The sequence below is a fragment of the Sapajus apella genome, unplaced genomic scaffold (assembly GCF_009761245.1).
Source record: "Sapajus apella isolate SASKATOON/1434 unplaced genomic scaffold, GSC_monkey_1.0 scaffold75, whole genome shotgun sequence".
NCBI lineage: Eukaryota > Metazoa > Chordata > Mammalia > Primates > Cebidae > Sapajus > Sapajus apella.
The window spans coordinates 4,885,118-4,911,208 of record NW_022437015.1 but is presented as its reverse complement, the minus strand read 5'-3'; the positions used below and the strand labels follow the sequence as shown (position 1 = coordinate 4,911,208).

At 41.9% G+C, this 26,091-nt stretch overlaps 1 long non-coding RNA gene across 1 annotated transcript; it reads right to left on the bottom strand.

Annotated features, from left to right (window-relative positions):
• Nucleotides 1-2,176: 2,176 nt before the first annotated feature.
• On the bottom strand, nucleotides 2,177-26,035 carry LOC116532259. The gene is made up of 3 exons (XR_004260800.1): nucleotides 25,882-26,035; nucleotides 5,688-5,699; nucleotides 2,177-2,190 (listed from the first exon to the last, which is right to left on the bottom strand). It is a non-coding gene; the product is annotated as an uncharacterized LOC116532259 (long non-coding RNA).
• Nucleotides 26,036-26,091: the final 56 nt, after the last annotated feature.

Genomic DNA, 26,091 nt, shown 5'->3' with positions numbered 1-26,091 from the left:
GACCATACATAATTTATCAACCACAACAGGACACTTCCGATAGTGAAAGGGATGTCAGTTGGAAAAAATGATGAGACAAGTTGCAATCATTTTAGGAGATTTATTTCCCAAAGTTTCGGACACACCCCAGAGACAAGTCTATGCTTTTCTCTGAAGATGATTTTCAAGTCTCCAAATTTAAAGGGTAAAGGGTAGGATATTGAGAAGCACACCATTTTCACATGAACAAAAGGGGCAGAGGAAAAATGTAGGGAATCTGCATTTTACATAAGATAACACAGACAAAACGGGATGGGGAACAATCAGTTACACATTTTTGTCTGGCAGGATAGAGTGATTGCACCCATAAAGGTAAGATATCAATTTGCATTGCCCGTCGTGAAGTTTTAACAGCTCACCAGGAATTTCCTTGTGGGCAAAATATCAGGGAGGTGGGTAGCTATTCATCTTGTAGACACATTATTTAGGACCCAAAAGGTGGAGGCAGGTTTGCATGACCCATTTCCCAGCTTGACTTTTCTCTTTGGCTAAATGGGTTTGGAGTCCCAACATTTAATTTTCTTTCACAAGGGAAACCCAAAATAACAGATATCAATTGAACTGGTCACTCTGGATATAAGACTAAGAGATAACAAAGAGAAATCCAGCTGACTCAGTTATATTTTGTTTGAAGCTTCCAAATAGAAATACACAAAAACCAACATTTTCAAGTTGGAAAGGATACAACAAATATGGCAAAGAGGAAGCTAAATTCAAAGATAATTGAGGTATTGGTAAGAGAATAAATGTTTTAAATGATGTATTTATATGTTAATTCACTCCATACGCACTTGTTAAGTATCTACTTTGTTTCAGCCACTATGCTAGGTGATGCGCACATCAGCAAAGCATGTGAGGGATGGTCCATGCCCTGAGCAATACTTTTCAGAGAGATGGATTCACATACACGATAAAGTCATGTTACCTGGAAGTAAGCACTCTGATAAATAAATAAGCAAAATGTTATAGGAGTTGAAGTCTACAAGCCCGGATAAAAAAACAATTTAAGATATTAAAAAGACTTCTTGAAAAAAACTGCTGATAATCTTTGAGAAATTATAACAACTAAAGATTTTTGCTTAGTGAGCTAACCATGTCACAGAATTGCTCAAGCAGCTAATATAAACTTAGATTAAATTAGTCATATATTGTTCTCCTGGTCAGACCATACCTAGAATTTTTCTGTTCACCATGTTTCAAATTAAATAAGCTCATTCAAAAGCTTGCCAAAAGGAAATGGGTGTCTAAAGAAAGGTGACTACCATGAGGAGGGTGCTGTAAAGGAAGTCATATAGAGTAAGTGACCATTGTGCCCTGATTTATGCCAAATGCTCTGTCATTCCATCCTATTATTACCCTCTTTTCACTCTTTATTTATTTATTTATTTTTAGGAGTCTTGCTTTGGCTCCTAGGCTGGAGTGCAGTGGTGTGATCTGGGCTCACTGCAACCTTCGCCTCCCGGGTTCAAGTGATTCTCTTGCCTCAGCCTCCCAAGTAGCTGGGATTACAGGCACACACCACCACGCCCGGCTAATTTTTATATTTTTAATAGAGATGGGGTTTAGTAGGCTGGAGTCCAGTGACTCCATCATAGCTGACTGCAGCCTCAAACTTCTTGGGCTCAAGCAATCTTCCTGTCTCAGCCTCCTGAATAGCTAGGACTATTGGCCCACACAACTGGGCCCAGCTATTTTATTTAATTTAATTGTATTTATTTTTGAGATGGAGTTTTTCTCTTGATGCCCAGGATGGTACAATCCCATGATCTCAACTCACTGCAACCTCCACCTCCCGGATTCAATCGATTCTCCTGCCTCAGTCTCCCAAGCAGCTGAGATTATAGGCATCCACCACTATGCCTGGCTAATGTTTTGTATTTTTAGCAAAGACGGAGTTTCACCATTTTGGTCAGGCTGGTCTCAGATGATCCATCCGCCTCAGCCTCCCAAAGTGCTGGGATTATCGCCTGGCTTAATCATTTAATTTTTATTTTTGTAGAGATGCGGTCTCTCCATGTTGTCCAGGCTGGTCTCAAACTCCTAAATTCAAAATATCCTCCCACCTCGGCCTCCCAAAGTGCTGGAATTACAGGCATGAGTCACTGTGCATGGCCAGTTTGTTTTTGTTTTTGTTTTTAAAGAAGGAAGGGACTCACAAAGGTAAAAGTGCGTAGGGTCTACAAAAGTTATAACGCGGCCCTGGTAATGAGTGGCCGAACTGGGATCCAAATGCAGAGCCCATACTCTAAATCACTATATGAAAAGCAAACCAGCTAAGGGGACATGAGAAAGGCAGACCAGAGCCTCCTGTTGGTGGTCTTCAGCTAGCCAAAGGGCGGCCATAGAAAGAGAGTACCTCTGTGCTTATTTGATGTTTCATTTCTGCCTTTCTGCTTCAGCTGTGCTTATTGAAATCTTATCCAAGCTTCAAGATATAGCTATTACTGTCTTTAGGATACCTTACCTAAACCACCTTTGCTGGAATTAGTTTCACTTTCTTCTGTACTCCTGCAGCTCACCTTTGTACAGTCATGCACCGCGTAACACCATTCAGTCAACAACAGACCGCATATATTATGGTGGTCCCATAAGATAATAATGAAGCTGAAAAATTCCAGTCACCTAGTGATGTCATAGCTGTCATAACATCATAGCACAATGCGTTCTGACTCATGTGTTTGTGATGATGCTGAAGTAAACAAACCTAATGTGCTGCCAGTCATACAGCATATAATACTTGATAATGATAAACAACTATATTACTGGTTCATGTATTTACTGTACTGTACTTTCTGTCATTATTTTAAAGTGTACTCCTTCTACTTATATATATATATAAAAAATTAACTGTAAAACAGTCATAGTCAGGTACTCCAGCAGGTATTCCAGAAGAAGGCATTTTTATCATAGTAGGTGACAGGTCCATGCATGTTATTTGGCACCCAAAGATCTTCCAGTGGGACAAGATGTGAAGGTGGAAGACAGTGACATTGATGATCCTGACCCTGTGTAGACCAAGGCTAATGTGTATATTTGTGTCTTTGGTTTTTTGTTGTTGTTTGTTTTGAGACGGAGCCTTACTCTGTCATCCAGGCTGGAGTGCAGTGGCCTGATCTTGGCTCACTGCAACTTCTGCCTCCCGGGTTCAAGTGATTCTCCTGCCTCAGCTTACTGAGTAGCTGGGGTTACAGGTGCCCACCACCATGCCTGGCTAATTTTTGTATTTTTTTTTTTTTTTTTTTTTTTAGTACAGACAGGGTTTCACTATGTTGGCCAGGCTGGTCTCGAACTCCTGACCTCAAGTGATCCACCTGCCTCAGTCTTGTGTCTTTGGTTTTAACAAAGAAGTTTAAAAAGTAAATAAAATAAAATATTTTAAAATAGAAAAAAAATACTTATAGAATAAAAATATATAGAAAGAAAATATTGCTGGGTGCAGTGGCTCATGCCTATAATCCCAGCACTTTGGGAGGCTGAGGCAAGCAGATCACAAGGTCAGGAGTTCAAGAACAGCCTGGTCAACATAGTGAAACCCCATCTCTACTAAAAATATAAAAATTAGCTAGGTGTGGCGGCAGGCACCTACAGTCCCAGCTACTTGAGAGGATGAGGCAGGAGAATTGCTTGAAGCCAGGAGTCAGAGGTTGCGGTGAGCCAAAATTGCACCACTGCACTCCAGCCTGGGTGACACAGCGAGATTCTGTCTCAAAAAAAGAAAGAAAGAAAATATTAAATATTTTGTAGAGCTGTACAAGGTGTTTGTGTTTTAAGCTGTTACTACAAAAGAGTCAAAAGTGAAAAAAAAATAAAAGTTTATAAAGTAAACAATTTGTAATTATTATTATTTGAAAGAGATTTACTTTGTTGCCCAGGCTGGAGTGCAATGGCATGATTAGCTCACAGTAACCTCAAACTCCTGGGCTCAAACAATCCTCCCACTTCAGCCCCCAAGTGGCTGGGACTACAGGCACTCAGCTATTTAAAACATTTTTTTTTGTAGAGACAGGGTCTTGCTATGTGTCCAGGCTGATCTCGAACTCTTGACTTCTAGCGATCCTCACACTTTGGCCTCCCTAATTGCTGGAATTACAAGTGTGAGCCTGTGGCAGGCCAGGTCTCACTAACACAGGCCTCCTTAACAACTGTTTCAGCACTGACTGAGTGGTTAAGTTAAATGTTAAAAGCTGAAAGAGCCCGTGCCCTTATACAAAGGCTGGGATGTAAAGGAATTGGAAATGCAGTTAGCAGAAGAACAAAAATGCCTGATGGAAATGGCTGAAGAGGAATGACTGGAGTACTCGCGGAGGAAACAGGAAGCGGAAGAGAAGGCTCGGCTGGAGGCAGAGGAGAGGAGGCAAAAGGAAGAGGAAGCAGCAAGATTGGCTCTGGAAGAAGCCACAAAACAAGCCCAGGAACAGGCCAGATACTGGACACTTGGGCAACAGTTGCCATTGGGGGGTTGTTCAAGGGCTTCACTGTCCAGTGCTAATGCTAGCCTTGCACTGCCTTTGGACAAGAAAAGTACCCCCACCCCAAGCATGGTTTGAAAGACAGAAAGGCATAGAGGGATTCTTTTGCTGCAAATATCAAAGACTCCTCCATGGCTTAAAGAAGTTATACTGAAGCTACAAGGGAGTTTAGAGAGATCCACCTCAATCATCTAGTTTATAGATGAAAAAGGCATGTCCCAAAGAGGAAAAGATCTTGATCACAAACAGTGACTTAGGGACGATGCCAGGACCAGATCTAAGACCCCCTAATTCCATACCCATTGCCTTCCTTGGTATCTACTGAGTGCCTGTGATGTGCCAAACACTGTTACAGACACTAGGAATTCAGGAGTATGAAAGACAGAGAAGATGGCTCCTGCCATCACATTTACATTCTAGGGGCGGGGGTGGGGACAAACTCTAAACAAAGACTTTTTTTTTTTTTTTTAGACAGAGTCTCGCTCTGTAGCCCACACTGGAGTGCAATGGCACAATCTTGGCTCACTGCAATGTCCATCTCCCAGGTCCTGGTTCAAGCAATTCTCCTGCTTCAGCCTCCCAAGTGGCTGGGATTACAGGCATGTGCTGAGATGTCCAGCTAATTTTTGTATTTTTGGTAGAGACGAGGTTTCACCATGTTGGCCAGGCTGGTGTTGAACTCCCTACCTCGTGATCCACCCGCCTCGGCCTCCCTAAGTGTTGAGATTACAGGCGTGAGCCACCGCACCCGGCCAACAAAGACTTTTTAAAGCTAGCAATAAATGCCATGCAGGAAAAGTTTAAAAATATGATAGGATGCCGGGCACAGTGCCTCACCCATGTAACTCTAGCACTTTGGGAGACCAAGACGAGAATCACTTAAAATCCCTTGAGCTCAGGAGTTCAAGACCAGCCTAAGCAACAAAGTGAGACCCCCATTCCTACATAAATAAATAAATAAATACCCGGATATGGTGGTGAATACCTGTGGTCCCAGCTACACAGGAGGCATTTGCAAAATTTCTCACAGGGAGTCCCTCACAATCACAGATTTGAGAGTTGGATCAGAAAATTGTCTGGGAGGTCAAGGCTGCAGTGAGCCAAGTTCAAGTCACTGTACTCCATGAGCAAGATTCTTTAAAAAAAAAAAAAAAGAAATAAAACAAGGGGGGCAGGCACAGTGGCTCACATCTATGGTCCTAGCACGTTGGGAGACCGAGGCAGGTGGATCACCTGAGGTCCGGAGTTTGAGACCAGCCTGGTCAACATGGTCAAGCCCCGTCTCTGCTAAAAATATAAAAATTAGCTGGGTGAGGTGGTGGGCACCTCTCATCCCAGCTACTTGGGAGGCTGAGGCAAGAAAATCACTTGAACCTGGAGGATGCCGTGAGCCAAGATCAAGCCATTGCACTCCAGCCTGGGCGACAAGAGTGAGAAAAAAAAAAAGATGTGATAGAATTGCATGTGGTTTATTTTAGTTGGTTAACCAGGGCAAGACCTCTCAGAAGAGGTGTCATATATGGTGAAACCTGAATGACAAAGAGCCACATAAACATCTGGGAGAAAAATATCCCAGCAAGTAAACAGTAAGCATAAAGTTCTGAAGAAAGAAATGAGACTGGCATGTTGGAAGAATAAAAGACAGTATGGACGGAATGAAGGGGACAAAGGACAAAGGATACTTCCAGATGAAGTTAGGGACATAGGCCAAAAGCAGATCTAAAATGAGGGACTTGTTAGAAGAAAAAGCACAGAATCAAAGTCATCAGGAGCCTGGAGAATTTTCCCCCTTTAATCTCCTACAATACTGATTATCATTGCATCTTACTGCTAATAAAAACTGAGGTATGTAAAAACAACAAAGGCTGGGATGTAGCAAAAGCACCAAGAGTTCTGCCTAGGCCCTCCTGGGCCTTGAAGCATGACAAAATAATGAAGGAATTTTTCACAGAACCCACTTAGGATTAAACAAGTTTTTATTGGGGGGTCTGAAGAAACTCCCCAGAACTCCACAAACAAGTTTATTGGGGGTCTGAAGGAACTCCCCAAATCTCTGTGATTCAGCAGGAGACAAGATAAGGGTAATCACTCCAGCACCTGGACCCATTTAGATTAAATTTACTGAGGTTCCAAAGGAAGGTCTTCAGGACTCAGACCTTAGTTATATATTAAAAGAAGTTAATCACTTATGTCTTTAGATAAATGCACACTTACATGTAGACATACAGCTTAGAAGGTAAACTCTGGAAAACTTCATAATTTTGAGTTGGTCTGGCAATGTTTTCTGGGCCTTCTCCCTGTAACCAGTTACAGAAATAAAAACTCCCTCCTTTCCCAGTTCATCGGCATCTCGTTATTAGGCCATGAGAATAAGCCCAACCCTCAGTTTGGTCCGGGAACAAGCTACCACACCCAGCCTCATTTATTATTGAAGAAAGAAAATTTTAAAAATAAATTTAGCAAAGCCGAAATGTACAGTATGTATAAAGTCTACAGTAATGTACAGTAATGTCCCAGGCCTTCACATTCACTCACCACTCGCTGACTCAGCCAGATCAACTTCCAGTCCTGCAAGTTCCATTCATGGTAAGTGCCCTATACAGGTGTACCATTTTTTTATTTTCTATACTATATTTTTACTGTACATTTTCTATATTTAAGATATGTTTAGATACACAAATACTGATAATTGTGTTCCAATTGTCGACAGTATTCAGTACAGTAACATGCTGTAAAGGCTATGCTATATAGGCTAGGTGTGTGGCAGGCCATACCATCTAGGTTTGTATAAGTACACTTCATAATGTTCACACAAGGACAAAATCACATAATAATGCATTTTCATAATATATCCTCATTGTTAAGCAATGCATGACTGTATTCACATTATAGCATGTAGCACATTCTGCTATGTATAGTAGCCACTGTATGAATGTTTATTTCTCTTAAGAGTCTGTAAGGTACAGGGTATATCCTTTTCTTTGTCTATACCAAATAAAGTGGTTTGAACAAGTTTAGCAAATGGGAACTGAGAAGATTTTCTTCCCCAGCTTCCCCAGTTTATTGTTAAGATAAACTTAGCAATCAGACACAGTCCATATTGGAATGATCTACTTTTGAGATATCAACCAAGCTCCCGACACTGAAAATTTTCAGGCAAGGCAAGAAGGGCATAGAAAGGATTTCTCTATTGATTGCAATGTTGTACTAAAAGTCCATTAATTGCCTTTCCAACTCTGAGTCTATGGTTTTAGAATTCTGCTTGTAGCCTCAAGAAGCAGCACAGTATTATGACTGAAAGTATGGGGTCTGGAGCTAGACTGCCAAGATTTCACTCTGGGCTCTGCCACTTATTGACTTTGTAGCCACAGGTAAACATTTCACCTCTCAGAGCCTCAATATCTTCATCTGTAAAATGGGGATAATAATTGTACCCACTGCATAACAGTGTTATGAAGATTAAATGAGTTAATATAGGTAAAATATTTAGAACAGCACCTAGCACAAAGTAAGAACTATGTAAAAGCTTTTCAAATAAAGAAATATATTTATGATTGCTTCTTTTTTGCATTCTTAACTTTATTCACTTATATTTTGAAATCCAAAGCTGAACCTTTAAAAAACCTGGACCAAAGTATAGCCCAAAGGAAAGCTGAATTCTCAACTCCAATACCTATTGTCCCTGATAATGTGAACCCATATCATTCTTGCTATTTGAACAGCTTTGCAAGGAACTTCTTTTGCCTATCTGAAATGTCAGGACCCTATTTCAGAACCCAAGGAGAAGGGGAGACATGCTAAACTCTTTCTTGTTTTCTTGTCAGTGTCAGTGTTGCTGCAGCAAGAAGATACTCCCTTATCTTTTCAGCTAAGATGTACTTTGTGGTTTGGCAGATGGTCAAGAAAACTAGATTCCAGTCTTAGCTTCAGTGAGTCAACTGGAGCAAATCCTGGCTTTCATAATTGACAGCGTTAATGTAAGGGTCAGGGAAATGACAACAACTCTGGTGATTGTATAAGAAGAAAAGGGCTGGGCATGGTGGCTCACACCTGTAATCCCAGCACTTTGGGAGGCCGAGGTGGATGTATCATCTGAGGTTGGGAGCTCGAGACCAACCTGGCCAACATGGCGAAACTCCGTCTCCACTAAAAATGCAAAAATTAGCTGGGCGTAAGCCTGTGGCAGGAGAATTGAAGCCAGGAGGCAGAGGTTGCACATTGCACTTTAGCCTGGGTGACAGAGCGAGATTTAAAGAAGAAGAGGAGGAGGAGGAGGCCAGACATAGTGGCTCTTACCTATAATCCCAGCACTTTGGGAGGCCGAGGTGGGGAGATCACCTGAGGTGAGGAGTTCCAGACTACTCTGGCAAACATGATGAAACTCTGTCTCTACTATAAATACAAAAATCAGCTGGGTGTAGTGGCACATGCCTGTATTCCCAGCTACTTGGGAGTCCGAGGCAAGAGAATCACTTGAACATGGGAGGTGAAGGCTGCAGTGAGCCAAGATCACACTACTGTACTCCAGCCTGGGCAACAGAGTGAGACTATCTCAAAAAAAAAAAAAAAAAAAAAAAAAGAGAGAGAGAGAAAAGGAGAAGGAGAAGAAGAAGAGCAGCTCCCTCAAATCAGGCATATCCAGGTTTAAATCCTGGTTCTGCCTGACATGGTGTCTTCCTGGGGAAGTCAGATCACATAAAGCTCAGTCTTATCTGTAAAAGACAATAAGAATCTCACAAGATTTTTGTAAGGATTAAGTATGGTGAGATAAGTAATGTAAATGTCTACCACATAGTCCTGCAATTGATGTTACCACATTTACCTGTATTCAACATACTTTCTCCCAAATGTATATGAACATTACTCAGTGTCAATAGCATACTGTTATTATGACAGGAAGTCAAGAGAAGGAGATGTGAAATAACAGATTGGCTTAACTGAAAACAGAAATTTGTATTATCTCACTGCTGCTCCAGAATTCAATATTTAAATGAATGAACTAAATTTTGCCCCTGAAAAACACTTTTAAATCATTTTTAAAACAAGTATGATAAAGAGTTGAGACCCCCTTGCAACACACACACACACACACACACACACACACACACACACACACTCACTCACTGCGTAATGGAGACGGTTTTACTGTCTTGTGTATCTTAAACACTGACAAATGTGGGTAGTCTCTCTTTATTGATCCTTCCCTCATCCCTGCCTGTCCCCTTTTAACATTTTGAGTAATCACAGGCATTGGTCCTGCTTCTAAAATGCAGAAATGAAAGCAAAAGAAGTGCCTAGCCTAAAGTCATAGACCTCGTGCCTAATGGAGTTGGGCATAATTGGGATAAGATGAAACAACTAAAATAACTAGAGATGCCTGGTTTGAATCAGAGAAGGTTCAGGGGCTAATATAACTATATTTTGGCAACCATCATCCCCCATTCACTCCTTCTGCAGAAGCTCTTCTTCCACGCCTCTCTACAAGGAAGGCCAACTGCTTCTTCTAGATTTTTATTTATTTATTTATTTTTATTTTGAGATGGAGTCTCGCTTTGTTGCCCAGGCTGGAGTGCAGCAGTGTGATCTCAGCTCACTGCAACCTCCATCTCCCAGGTTCAAGCCATTCTCCTGCCTCAGCCTTCAGAGTAGCTGGGATGACAGATGTGCTCAACCACTACCGGTTAATTTTTGTAATTTTAGTAGAGAAAGGGTATCACCATGTTGACCAGGCTGATCTTGAACTCCTGACCACAAACGATCCACCCACCTGGGCCTCCCAAAGTGCTGGGATTACAGGCATGAGCCATGCTGCCCAGCCTTCTTCTAGATTTTAAGGGAGGAGAGAGATGGGGGACCAATAACCAGACAGACCCTAGCTTCTTTACCAAGAAGCACAGACATCACTCTCTAGCTAGGCCTTAATTCCATCAGAGACAGGCCCTGGACCAGGGAACTTCATATAATTCTAAAACTTCAACCTATTATTCCAATAAGGCAATGAAAGGCCCATGACAAAAACTCAGCATAATCCCAAGTAATTTGCCTCTAAGGATAGAATGTGTCTGTGGTTGTCAATCCTGCCTGAACATCAGAATTATCTGGGGATCCTGGGCCCCATCCCAGAAACTCTATTTTAAAACAAACAACCTGGGTAAGCAGCCAGAGTTAAAAACTAAAGCTCTTAACCCAGTAGTTCTCAAACAATAGGATGAATCAGAATCACCTGGAAGCCTTGTTAAACTGTGAATTGCTGGGCCCAACCCAGAAGGTTTGGCCTTGATTTGTTCCCTCCCCTCCCCTCCCCTCCCCTCCTCCCCTCCTCCCCTCCTCCCCTCCTCCCCTCTTCCCCTCCTCCCCTCCTCCCCTCCTTCCCTCCTTTCCTTTCCTTTTTCCTTTCCTTTCCCTTTCCCTTTTCCTTTTCCTTTTACTTTTTGACAGTCTCGCTCTGTCGTCTAGGCTGGAGTGCCATGGTGTGATCATCATTCACGGCAACCTCCAGTTCCCAGGTTCAAGCAATTTTCATGCCTCAGCTAGTAGCTGGGGTTACAGGCATGCGCCACCATGCCCAGCTAATATTTGTATTAGGTTGGTGCAAAAGTAATTGTGGCTTTTGCCATTAAAAATAATATTTTTAGGCCAGGCGCAGTGACTGACACCTGTAATCCCAGCACCTGGGAGGCTGAGGTGGGTGGATCACGAGGTCAAGAGATCGAGACCAACCTGGCCAACATGGTGAAACCCTGTCTCTACTAAAAATACAAAAATTTGCCTGGAATTTGGCACGTGCCTGTAGTCCCAGCTACTCAGGAGGCTGAGGCAAAAGAATCGCTTGAACCCAGGAGGCGAGGGTTGCAGTGAGCCGAGTCTGAGCCACTGTGCTACAGCCTGGCGACAGAGCAAGACTATGTCTCAAAAGTAATAATAATAATAATATTTTTAGGCCGGGCACGGTGGCTCACGCCTGTAATCTCAGCACTTTGGGAGGCCAAAGTGGGCTGATCCCCTGAGTTCGAGATCAGCTTGACCAACATGGAGAAACTCTGACTCTACTAAAAATACAAAAATTAGCCAGGTATGGTGGCGCATGCCTGTAGTGCCAGCTACTCAGGAGGCTGAGGCAGGAGAATTGCTTAAACCCAGGAGGCAATGGTTGTGGTCAGCCGAGATCATGCCATTGCACTCCAGTGTGGACAACAAGAGCAAAACTCTGTCTTAAAAAAAAAAAAGTAATATTTTTAGTATAAACAGATTTTCACTGTGTTGGCCAGGCTGGTCTCAAACTCCTGGCTTCAAGTGATCTCCCTGCCTTGGCCTCCCAGAGTGTTGGGACTGCACGCATGAGCCACCATGCCTGGCCCAACCTTGATTTCTAACAATTCCCATGGCCTCCTCCTCAGTTTGCCCTTGCATCAAATAATTGCTGAGGATGTTGGAACTCACGCCAACCCTCAGTTATCAGGTCAGTCCCTACCTTGTATATCACTACAGAAAAGAATCAGCTCAAAACCCTCCCAAGGTCACCAGAGCTTAAGCAGAGGGACACACACACACACACCCCTCAAGCTTAATTTTCCCCTCAACACTGAAACCTTCACAACTGGCTTCTGAAGAGCAGGGCTGGCCCATCAGGAAGTAGCAGTCTGACCTCACTGTTTCACTGGAGTCTACATAATACAGAGCGCACAGATTTGTCAGCAGCCAAATCAAACACTTTTCCAGCAGGAGATAAACTTAACTCTGAGATCAGAACCCTAATCCTGTCATACTTACAAGGGTTATCATACCTAAGGAGAACTTCTGAGTTTCTTTCCAAGGCTGATGACCCCATTGCTTTTAACAGCATCCTTCAAAGGCATTGCTGAACTTGCAGACGGGGCAGAGACTAAGAGTCTGTGGAAAGCTCAAAATGTGGAATGGAGTCATAGTGAGGGTTTAAAAAACATGACTCACACGGAACTCATGACTCACTCTCATGAGGAATGTGACACTCCTTCAAATAACACCCTATGCCATCTGTGAAAAGGCACTCTAAGAGTCTCAGTCAAAGGCTTGCTATAGGCCAGGCACAGTGCTCACACCTGTAATTCCAGCACTTTGGGAGGCAGACGTGAGTACATCACCTGAGGTCAGGAGTTTGAAACCAGCCTGGCCAACATGGCAAAACCCCATTTCTACTAAAAATACAAAAAATTAGCCAGGCATGGTGGTGGGCACCTGTGATTCCAGCTATTTGGGAGGCTGAGGCAGGAGAACCCAGGAGGCTCAAGGCAGGCTTGAACCCAGGAGGCAGAGATTGCAGTGAGCCAAGATTGTGCCATTGCACTCCAGCACGGTCAACAGAGCAAGACACTGTCTCAAAAAAAAAAAAAAAAAAAAAAAAGCTTGCTATAAATTAAACTGTAAACAGCTTATTTAAAAAAAAAAATTCTAGGTTTTCTCTGTGGAAGTGGAAGGAATGGAGGCTTCTATTTTCACCCTTGGCAGTTTTTTGACAGTGCTACTATTTGAACTGTCAAACTGTGGGAATGGAGGAAATGAGAGAGGTGACCCAGGGTCCATGCTGTAGTCTAAGGAGTCTAATGGAACTTGATGTGCAGAAAAAGTACTTCAGAGTAGCTTAGCATTGACAATTTTCAGTCTTGTCATATGATTCTCCATGAAGTTTTACAAAAGAGAAAAGGAGGCCCAGAGAAGTAGTGAGACTGGAGGACAGTAGAGTTCCCTGACCCCCTTGAGTGACTTGCAGGGGTGTTGGGAGGTACTCATCTTGCTCAAACTGAGCTCAAACCCCTTGAGAGAGGGGGAGTACACAGCTGAGTGGGTACAGGAGCAAGGTTGAGTGCCTTTAGATGCTGGCAGGAACGAACCCTGTACCAGCTTCCAGCAGTATCTAGCAGTTGCTTGTGACCTCTGGAGTCCCAGAGCATGTATGTTACAAATAATGATCTTTTAGCAGTTGCCATCTGTGGACAAATAGCTTTCCTGAAGCCTGGCCTTCTTCTTGCACCATCCCACTTTCAGCTCCCCTTCTGCTGAGGGCCACTTACACCACTTAATGAAGTCTCCACATTCACCATTCTTTAAGTCCATGGGACCTGATTCTTCTAGGACACCGGACAAGAATCCAGGTACCAAGAAGGTATGTATGATTGAATTCATACCCAAGCCTTCTGACCTCAAATCATGTGCCCTTACCACCTCAGCAGAGGTGGTACAAACACAGACCTTGATGCCTGTTCCCCAAAGGCTACTGCATAGACTGTGGATAATATGAGCCCAGAGTTCTGTCTAGAATTCTACCTGCTCCTTCTAACTGCCTGCTCCTGGCACATCTGAGGTGTGGTGAAACCCAGTCAAGAACCACTGCAGTGGCCAGAATGAAAATTAACCCTATAGGCCAGGCACAGTGCTTACGCCTGTAATCCCAGCACTTTGGGAGGCAGAGGTGGGTGGATCACCTGAAGTCAGGAGTTCGAGACCAGTCTGACCAACATGGCAAAACCCCATTTCTCCTTTAGCATTTGCCATCTGTGGACAAATGTATATGCTGTCTTAGAGAGTTTATTACACTGAGCAGGGAAGTACATTTTTAAAGCACTGTAATAACTTGCATAGCAGATTTTGCACAATAGTTATAACAACACCCATATTGAGATGTATATGGGGATCTCAAACTCTTAAGAAATGCTTAAGCTGCTTGGTATGGGTGGAAAAGTATAAGCATCAGGGATTAGAGGCTTATTGGGCAATATTAAAATAAATGCTTATCTACCTCTATGTAATGCCATTGTCTATGGTGGAATTTCTGAAGTGAGTTACTTTGAAGAAAAAATTATTTTTTCTTGATCCCTCAGTCTCTAACAATGCTATCTATTTCTTGGTACCATTTTGAGAAACCAAGGACTTCTTCTCATAATATTCTGTGTATTGCTGGGATGCAATCAAGGGTCAAGGAAAACAACATACCTGTGAGAAGCTCTTGGTACATGTGGTGGTTAATACTGAGTGTCAATTTGATTAGATTGAAGGAGGCAAAGTGTTGATCATGGGTGTGTCTGTGAGGATGTTGCCAAAGGAGATTAACATTTGAGTCAGTGGGCTGGGGAAGGCAGAGCCACCCTTAATCTGGTGGGCACGATCTAATCAGCTGCCATCAAATATAAAGCAGGCAGAAAAACATTAAAAGGTGAGACTGGCCTAGCCTCCCAGCCTACATCTTTCTCCCATGCTGGATGCTTCCTGCCCTCAAATATCAGACTCCAAGTTCTTCAGTTTTGAGACTTGGCCTGGCTATCGTTGCTCCTCAAGCTTGTAGACAGCCTATTGTGGGACCTTGTGATCGTGTAAGTTAATAAACTCCCGTGTGTGTGTGTGTGTGTGTGTGTGTGTGTGTGTGTGTGTGTGTGTTAGAAACAGAATTCTTGTTCCTAGGCACCACCCATGGAAAAATTAGCATTCAGACAAAAAGTCTTCTTAGCAAGGCAAGTTTACTTTCTACTGAAAGGGTACTGCTCATTAACCATCTTGCCACAAGAGTACACTGAACAAAGGAAGGGCAGGCATATTTATTCCTTACACATTGGGTCCTTACTGCTGTGTGTGATCTCAGTTGGTTGGAACCAGATCTCACAATTGAACCCGATTGGCTAACAACTTAAAATTTTCTAAATAGGTAAAGGCAACGGAGAACAAAGGAAAAGAGGAAGTCCAAATAAGGAAGGGAGAGGAATTTGCTTGCAAAATAACATACATATCTTGGTTAAAGTATGAGGACAGAATGTACTACATGCCTGTGAGCCTGTCTAGCACAAATATCTTGGTTAAAGTACAAGAACATAGAATGTACTTATTCCCTTATATCTAATAACTACACAGGATAGGGCTTAACAAAGAGTTATTAGCAAGAAGCAAAAAGGCTTTGAAGAAAGTTAGTCTTTAAAAGAAACTAATATGTCTAACATTTATTATTATTATTCTTTAACAAGAACTGAAACTTTGAAGAGGAACTTTTTACTCTCTATAACATATATATATATGGGAGTTTTATTCTGTCCTTCTAGGGAACCCTGACTAATGCAGTACAATTGGTACACGTTCCCATTGTTCCTCCTTCTATGGTCAGATTTTTTTCTAAAATAAGGACCTTCTCTCAGTAATCTTCAAAATTTCATGATGGTTGCTGTCACATGTCAATCAGCAATCAAGATGATTGCTTTACATATTTTTACAGACACCTCTTAGGACATGTAGTCAAAAGCAAAAAGCATTCTCTTCCTTTTCAGATTTCATCATCTTCTCCAGGCTTTGGGGAGGTTCTTCACAAGTGTCAAAATCCTGCTTGGCATGTGTTACAAAAGCAAACAAGTTTCTAATGAGATTTTACCTCCTGCCCTCACAAATTCCTCCAGATTTCTTGCTCCCTGGAAGCTTTTAGGGTTGCTCAGCTGGTTCTGGCCCTGTTTTGGAAGCAGTTCCAGCAAATGTACCTAGAATTGCACAGTTGACTGGTAGACAGAGGCCTGTCTTCCTCTCTTTCCTTCCTGAAACCAATGTGCTGCCTCTACGTCTAGGTTCCAGCTATGTTCAAGTCTTGTGACCAGGCTTTCTCACCACACTTCCTTCCCCTCTGACCCTTTAATTTTACCACAAACTTGGCAGCCTATCTGAAGAGATTTTCCATTTTTGTCCTGCATTTAATTTGGTTTAAGGTACAGAATTTGTTTTTTCCCCTAAAATGATGCCCAAGAGAAGCTTGCGAGGAGACTGAATCCTTAAACTGCCATGCAATCAACAACTGATTTGAGACAACTACTAGATAGAGGGAAGAAGAAACACATAAAAACCCAGTTACAGGGCCAGCCGTTGGCAGAACTGAGAAATTTCTAGCCAGGTTTTGATAGTTTAACCTTCACATACCACTAGTGTATCAGGGGCCAAAATTGCCTTCTACCAGGTATGTCACACTCCAAAAACTTGGGGACTCACCTTCCTGTGATGATGATAGCTCGGCGATGCTTGAATTTTATTGTTTAGCTGGAATCTCACTCTGTCTCCCAGGCTGGAGTGCCGTGGCATGATCTCGGCTCACTGCAACCTCCGCCTCCTGGGTTAGCAGTTCTCCTGCCTCAGGCTCCCAAGTAGCTGGCATTACAGGCACCTGCCACCACACCCAGCTAATTTTTGTGGGGTTTTTCTTTTGTTTGTCTGTTTGTTTTTTAGTAGAGACGTGGTTTCACCATGTCGGCCAGGCTGGTCTTGAACTGACCTCAGGTGACCCACCTGCCTTGGCCTCCCAAAATTTTGGGATTACAGGCATAAGCCACCATGCCTGGCCCACTTTCAAGTTCTGGAACCACCAGGTTCTAGTAAAGGCTTAGTTCAAAGAAAGAGGTAAAGGTGGAATCATATGTTGTGCAATAACTTCATAATGGGGAAGAGGTGAGCTACCCCCAGACAAGGTCTCTTTTTTGTGGATAAGGAGGCATTCTCTACCAGGATCCATGAGGTTTGGTGCAATGTTTTCATTAGGGGTGGGAGGGTGACTCTCTTTTTAGTTTTTTAACACTCTCATACTGTGTATCCTCTCTTTTTCTAATAAATATAATAGCTAATAGTGAAAATTATAGCACATATATCATGTGCCGGATATTGTAACAAGTGCTTTATATGTATTTGCCCAGGTAACAAACAACTCTATGTGGTAAATATTATCATTGTCTCAGTTTTTAGATGAAGAAACTGAGGCATGGAATGAGTAAGTGGCACAACGTCACCCAGCCAGTGAGGAGCAGAGCTGTTATGGCATGCCCCATTCGTCAAGCTCCCATGTGGCTTCTATTGATCCAATGTACTGTCTGCTGGTGGGTTAGGCTACTGCCTTCTTTTCTTTGGGATCCTGTATCTCTCTTGCTCATGGCACAGCCAGCTTTTCTGAACCCTCTAGATATGCTTTGAGGCCTATGCTTTAAAAAAAAATACTTGTTTTGGCTGAGACAATTTAGAAAACCACAAAAAATATTTTTTAAACTTACAGTCATACTAAGTGATACCACTCTTCAAACTGTCTTTTCATTAATTTTTCTGGGAATACTATTCCCTATCAGACTTTCCTTCATAAAAAGTTCTTTAGAAGCTTACCAGTAAATTATCCTTCCCTTCTTTGCCACTCAGAGCTGGCTTCTTTATGAATTTCCTTCCAGAAACCATTTGTGCTTAATTCTCCCAATTAAGTTATCAAGAAAGGTAAAGTGAAAGCCATACTTTAGCTCGTTTTGTAAGTATCTTATGAAATAAATTCACAGTACCAGTGAGTGCTATTTTTGTAGGTGAATATACCAGAACGCTGAACTGGACACTCTCAGAATTACACATTCTTCCAACCAAGCATAGTCTATAAAGCAATGAAGTGTGATGCCACAAAAAAGAAACATTTATTTGTATGCGCTCTTTCATCTTCCTAAAATAATAAAAGGAATTCTATTTTTGTCAGATGCTTTTCTTAAATCAGTACACAACCCCCTCCTTCCTCTCCTGGGTCTGAGATGAGGCCATCTAATTTCCCAGTTTGCCCTACTGGAGAAATAACTGGAGGTAGGAAGAAGAAGGGAAAATGGCAGATTCAGTATTGATTTGTTTATGGTACTGTGATAACTCCTCCTGGAAACAGAAATGGGTGTGGGAAATGGCTTCTTCTTTTCTTCTCCCCTGTTGAATCCACTGACAATGAAGATGTCACTGCATGGTCTTTCAAGAACAGGGTCAAGGTATGGATTTCTTGTAGGTAGTACCTTTTTGTTTTATCTCATGAGAAAATAAAGGGAAGGCATAAAGAAATTAGATTATATATATATATTGAAGCCCCAAACAGCGTGCCCTCTAGATGGTAAATAATAATTTCATTCTCCTTGCTCGTGATTGGTTTAGGAATAGGTATATGATGTGATTCTGACCAATAAGACACCAGGTGGATTCTTCTTGGGTTTCTGGGGATATTTCCTCACTCTTAAAAAGTGACACAAATAAGATACTGCTACACATCTATTTAAAACATCTTAGTCTGCTGGTAAAGATGTGAAGCAACTGGAACTCTTCTATAGCACTGGTGGAAATATAAATGGTACAGCCACCCTGAAGAACAATTTGGTTCTTATAAACATATGCTTTCCATATGATCTAGCAATTGTACTCCTGAGTATACCCAGGGTTTCTCAATCTTGGCACTACTGACATCTCAGGCTCGCTAATTCATTTTTGTGGGAGGCAGACTGATACGGTTTGGCTGTGTCCCCACCAAAAATCTTATCTTGAATTGTAATCCCCATAGTCCTTATAATCTCCTTCCCTGCGGCCCCCCACCCCCAGGGGAGAGACCAGCTGGAGGCAATTGAATCATGGGGCAGTTTCCTCTGTGAAAGAAAAATATCTTGGGCCCCCAGGATCACTAAGGAAAACTCAAGCTAAAAAATGCTTAGGGGAAAACTGCCTCCCATTCTATTCGAAGTCACTCCTCTGCTCACTGCATCCATGTCTGATATCTGATTTGCCTTCTTTGGAAAGCTAATCAGAAACTCAAAAGAACGAAAACATTTGTGTCTCACCTGTCACCTGGAATCTCCCTCCCCTCTTCAAGTCTTTCTGCCTTTGCTTTAAGTTGTCCTGCCTTTCCAGACTGAACCAATGTACTTCTTATGTATATTGATTGATGTCTCATTTCTCCTGAAATGTATAAAACTAAGCTGTGCCCTGATCACCTTGGGCACATGTCATCAGGACTTTCTGAGGCTGTGTCACAGGTGTGTCCTCAACCTGGGCAAAATAAACTTTCTAAATTAACTGAGACCTGTCTCAAATTTTCAGGGTTCACACCCCCATGCTGCTCTAATGATAGTGAGTTCTCACAAGATCTGGTGGTTTTTATAAGTGCTAAGTAGTTCCTCTTGCAGTCCTTTTCTTTCCTACCACCTTGTGAATGTGTCTTGCTTCCCCTTCGCCTTCTGCCATGTAAGATGTACCTGCTTCCCATTTGCCTTCCACCATGATTGTAAGTTTTCTGAGGACTCCCCCAGCCATGTTGAACTGTCAATTAAATCTCTTTCCTTTATAAATTACCCAGTCTCAGATATTTCCTTATAGCACTGTGAGAACAGACTAACACACAGACCCATGGATTGTACAATGTTTAGCAGCATCCCTGGCCTCTACCCACTAGATGCCAGTAGCACTGCCCCCACCCCAAGTCTCCAGATATTGTCAAATATCCCTTGGTGGGGGCAAAATCGTCCCCAGTGAATAACCACATCCCTGAAAAAATGAAAACTTATGTTCAGAAATAAGCCTGTACCCAAATGTTTATAGGGGTTCTAATTATAATGACCCAAAACTGGAAACAACCCTAATGTCTTTCAATGAGTGAATGGCTAAACAAACGGTGGTAAATGTATTTAATGGATTACTACTCAGCAATAAAAAGGAAAGAGCCATTAATAGACACAACAAATTTAATGAATGTCAAGACTATTATGCTGAGTTAAATAAGTTAGCCTCAAAACATTACACACATTATGGGATTCTATTTATATGACATTCTTGAAATGATAAAACTATAAGGGCAGAAAACAGATCAGTGATTACCAGAGGTTACATATGAAGGAAGGGTGTGACAGAGGGATAACGTCAGGGAGCTTTTTGGGGTGATAGAACTATTTTGTATACTCATTATGGTGTTGTTTACATGCATGAAAGCTAGTGGAACCACACACTTTCTGTTGTATATTGCATACCACACCAATCCATTAATTTCCTTGTACTTCCCCACCATAGCTCTTACATGGCTATGTGCATTGTCAAGAATAATATTTTGAAAGGAATCTTTTTTTTCTGAGCAGCAGGTCTCAACAATAGGCTTAAAATATTCAGTAAACCATTCTATAAACAGATGTGCTGTCATCCAGGCTTCATAGTTCTATTGATAGAGCCAGGACAGAGTAGATTTAGCATAATTCTTAAGAACCCTAGGATTTCAGAAGATAAACAAGCATTGGCTTCAGTTTAAAGTCACCAGCTACATTTTATCCCCCAACAATTGAATCAGCCTCTTTTTTTGTAGCTTGCCAGGGATTGACTTCTCCTCTCTAGCTGTGAAAGCCTAGATGGTATCTTCTTCCAATAGAAGGATGTTTTGTGTACATTGAAAATCTGTTGTTTAGTGTATTCACTTTCATCAGTTATCTTTGCTAGATCTTCTGGATAACTTGCTGCAGCTTCTCCATCAGTGCTTACTGCCTCACCTTGCACTTTTATGTTATAGAGATGACTTCTTCTCTTAAACCTCATAGTCAACCTTGGCTAGCTTCCAATTTTCTTCTGCAGATTCCTCACCTTTCTCAGCCTTCATGGAATTGAAGTGAGTTAGGGTCTTGCTGTGGATTAGGCTTTGGCTTAAAGGGATGTTGTGGCTAGTTTGATCTTCTATCTAGGCAACTAAAATATTCAATTTTTCTCCATATCAGACATAAGGCTCTTTTGCTTTCTGATATGGTTTGGATTTGTGTCCCCACCCAAATCTTATGTCCAAATTGTAATCCCCAGTATTGGAGGAGGAGCCTGGTGGGTGATTGGATCATGGGAATGGACATCCACCTTGCTGTTCTCATGACAGTGTGTTCTCACAAGATGTGGTTGTTTAAAAGTGTATAGCACCTCCCTCTTTACTCTCTTTCTCATGCTCCGACCCTGTAAGACATGCTTGCTTTTTCTTCACCTTCCACCATAATTGTAAGTTTCCTGAGGCTTCCCCAACCATGCTTCCTGTACAGCCTGTGGAACTGTGGGTCAATTAAATATCTCTTCTTTACAAATTACCCAGTCTTAGGTTGTTCTTTATAGCAATGTGAGAATGGACAAATATATATAAAAAAAATTGGTATCTAGGAGTGGGGCATTGCTATAAAAATACCTAAAAATGTGGAAGTAGCTTTGGAGCTGGGTAATGGGAAGAAGTTGGAATAGTTTGGAGGGCTCAGAAGAAGACAGGATGATGAGAAAAAGTTTGGAACTTCCTAGAGATTTGTTAAATTGTTGTGACCAAATTGCTGATAATGATATGGAAAATGAAGTTCAGGCTGAGTTGGTCTCAGATGGATAAGAGGAACTTCTTGGGAACTAAAATAAAGGTCACTCTTGCTATGCTTTAGCAGAGATGGGTGGCATTGTGTCCCTGCTCTAGAGATCTGTGGAACTTTAACCTTGAGAGTGATGATTTAGGGTATCTGGCAGAAGAAATTTCTAAGCAGCAAAATGTTCAAGATGTGTGTATTAGTCCATTCTTGTGCAGCTATGAATAAATACCTGAGACTGGGTAATTTATAAAGAAAAGAGGTTTAATTGATTCACAGTTTTGCATGGCTAGGGTGGCCTCAGGAAACTTAAAATCATGGTGGAAAACATCTCTTCACAAGGCAGCAGGAAAAAGAATGAGTGCCAGCAGGAAAAATGCCAAACACTTATAAAACCATCAGATCTCATGAGAACTCACTATCATGGGAATAGCATGGGGGAAACCACCTCATGATTCAATTACCTCCCACTGGGTCCCTCCCATGACATGTGGGGATTATGGGAATTATAATTCAAGATGAGATTTGGGTGGGGCACAGCCAAACCATATCAATTTGGCCTGGCTACTTCTAACAGCATGTGGTCATATGCATGACCAAAGAGATGATCTGAAACTGGAACATATTTAAAAAGAAAGCAGTGAGATGTTGGTCACCACTTGCAGAAGTCTGGCCTACAGACCCTGACTCAATGATGGATGAATGAATGCACTCTCACACCATTACAGTGATACAAGTGGGGTAGGGATGGCCATTGGCTGCTTTCAGAGAGCAAAATGCAACCAATCGATGAAGACTCCCTGTTCATCCACACTTGTATTCCATAGACGTTACAATAGAGGTTCTAAGTTAACACACTTGTGAATAATTAACATGGTTAAGGGAATGGTATTATGACTGATAAAAGCTTTAGGTTCCTGGGCCCAGAGTAAATACCATTAATAGGTAATTCCTCTTTCATCCTTCCCAGAGGGCACCCAGCACAAAATTAACACGAGTAAACAGAGTGGAGACAAAGGGATGTGGGGTAAGCAGACTTAAATTTGGAAGGACTTTGATTGGCTCTCTTTCTTATGCTAATGTTAATGAGGCAGCTGCCTTCAACCTGCCTCAATAAAAACTTTTGGCCTTCCAAAAGTTTAGAGATTACACTCTATAGCTTTTCCTAATAGTTAATATCTTGCCAGCCACCCCGAGTGAATATCAACAAGGCAGAGCATAAAAGTTTAGAAAGTGTGCAGCCTGACCATGTGATAGAAAAGAAAAACCCATTTTCTAAGGAGGAATTCAAGCCAGCTGCAGAAATTTACATAAGTAAGGAGAAGCTGAATGTTAATATCCAAGACAATGGGGAAAATGCCTTGAAGACATTTCAGAGACCTTACAGGCCTGGAGGCCTAGGAGAGAAAAATGGTTTCGTGAGCCAGGCCCAGGACCTCACTGCACTGTGCAGACTTGGGACATAGCACCCTGCATTGTGGTCATTCTAGCTCCAGCCATAGCTAAAAGATGCCAAGGTGCAGCTCTGGCTGTTGCTTCAGAGGGTGCAAGCCCTAAGCCTTGGTGGCTTCTATGTGGTGTTATGCCTGCAGATGAATAGAGGGCAAGAGTTGAGGCTTGGCAGTCTCCGCCTAGATTTCAAAGGATGTATGGAAGTGCCTGGACATCCAGGCAGAAGTCTGCTGCTGGGGTGGAACTCTCATGGAGAACCTCTGCTAGGACAATGCAGAGTGAAAATGTGGGGTTGGAGCACCCACACAGAGTCCCCAGTGGGGCACTGCCTATCGAACTATGGGAAGAGAGTCACCATCCTCAGACCCCAGGATGGTAGATTCACCAACAGCTTGCACTGTGTATCTCAAAAAACTGTAGGCACTCAATGCCACCCTGTGAAAGCAGCTGTGGGGGCTGTACCCTGAAGAGCCATAGGGGCAGAGCTGACCAAGGCCTTGGGAACCCATTTGCATCAGTGTTGCCTAGATATGAGACATGGAGTCAAAGGAGATTATTTTGGAGTTTTAAGATTTAGTGACTGGCCTGCTGAGTTTTGGACTTGCATGGAGCCTATATTTACCCAATGACTGTATCCCCATTGTATCTTGGAATTAACTACCTTGGTTTTTATTTGTTTTTTTTTTTACAGACTCTTAGGTAGAAGGAACTTGATTCGTCTCAGATGAGAATTTGGACAGTGGACTTTTGAGTTAATGTTGAAATGAGTTCAGATACTGGGAGACTGTTGAGAAGGGATGATTGTATTTTGCAACATGAGAAGAACATGAGATTTGGGAAGGGGCAAGGGTGGAATATGGTTTGGATTTGTGTCCCCACCCAAATCTTACCTATGAATTGTAATCTCCAATGTTGGAGGAGGGGTCTCATGGAAGGTGATTGGATTATGGAGATGGACTTCCCCCTTGCTATTTTCATGATAGTGTGTTCTCACGAGATCTTGTTATTTACAAGTGTGTAGCACTTCCCCCTTCACTCTTTTTCACCTGCTTCCGTCATGTAAGATGTGCCTGCTTCCTCTTTGCCTTCCACCATGATTGTAAGTTTCCTGAGGCCTCCCCAGCCATGCTTCCTGTATAGCCTGCAGAACTGTGAGTCAATTGAACCTCTTTTCTTTACAAATTACTCAGTCTCAGGTAGTTCTTTATAGCAATGCAAGAACAGACTAATACACATCCTTTTTTTTTTTTCTTTTCTTTTTCAGAGATAGTGTCTTGCTCTGCCACCTGGGCTGGAGTGCAGTGGTGTAGTGGTGCAATCATAGCTCACTGCAATCTTGAACTTCTAGGACTCAAGTTATTCTCCCACCTCAGCCTCCTGAGTTGCTAGGCATACAGTATGCACCACCACATGCAGCTAATTTTTTTACTTTTTTATAGAGAGAGCTTCACTCTGTTTCCCAGGCTGGTCTTGAACTCCTGGCCACAAGCAATCCTCCCATCTCGGTCCATTTCAGACTTCTAACCTTCAGAACTGTAAGATAATAAGTTGGTTTTAACACACTGTTTGTTGTAATTTGTTACAACAGCAACAAGAAACTAAAATAGTCACCTAGCTGGTAAGTGGCAGAGTTGGTATCTTGCGAATAGGTGTGGTAGATTCCAAAATCAGCACCCTTTCCATCACTATGGGGATGTGGTAGTTTTAAAGAAACTGTGGATTCAAAAATGGAAGGCAATAAGCTATAAAAAGCAAGAAGAGTGTGGGAGTGCTGATGATGGGGTCTACTTGCCCTCAAATAACTTCTTCCATATAGCCCAATATTTTTTATTTCAATAAAGTCATTTGGGTTCAAAAGCACTCTTTTCAAATTATTGCAGATATGTCTGGTAAGATCCAAAGATCATTGGCACTTTAGAATATATTGAGTTAATCTCAGTTTTTCTCTTATACTCATGATAACTTCAATAAAGAAATCAGAGTTTTGACAATAGTCATCCTAACTGGAATGAGATGGTATCTCATTGTGATTTTGATTTGTATTTTCCTGATGATTAGTGATGTTGAGCATTTCTTCATACACCTGTTGGCCATTTGTATGCTTTCTTTTGAGAAATGTCTGTTAATGTCTTTTGCCAATTTTTAATAGGGTTTTTGCAGTTGTTTAATTTTCTTATATATTCTGAATATTAACCCCTTGTTAGATGTAGAGTTTACAAATATTTTCTCCATTATGTAGGTTGTCTCTTCATTCTGTTAATTTAGAATATCTATTATTAAAAAAAAAGTGTTGGCAAGGATGTGGCAAAAAGGGGAAATGGTGACACACTGCTGATGGGAATATAATACAGCCACTATGAAAAACAGTACAGACGTCCCTGAAAGTATTAAAAATAGAACTGCCATATGATCCAGAAGCCCCACTACTGGGTGTATTTCCAAAGGAAACAAAATCAGTACAAAACAGATATTTGCACTTCCATGTTTACTGCAGCACTATTCACAATAGCCAAGACTTGAAATCAGCCTAAATGCCCAATAACAGATGAATGGCTAAAGAAAATATGGTATATCTACACAATGGAATACTATACAGCCATAAAAATAATGATATCCTGTCATTTGAGACAAGATAGATGATCCTGGAGGATGTCATTAAGTGAAATGAGCAGACATAGAAAGGCAAATACTACATGATCTCACTTATTTGCAGAACCTAAAAAAATGTTGATCTCATAGAAGCAGAGAGTAAAACAGTGGTTACCAGAGGCTGGGGAGGGGTGGAGAATGATGGAGAGGTTGGCAACAGGTACAAAGTTACAATTAGATAGGAGGAATGAGTTCTGGTGTTCTATTGCACAGTAGGGTGACTATGGTTAACAGTAAGGTAATTGTGTGCTAGAAAATAGCTAGAAGAGAGGCTTTTGAATGTTCTCACCACAAAGAAATAATAAATTCATAAGGTGATGGATATGCTCACTGCCCTGATTTGATCATTATACAATGTATACATGTAT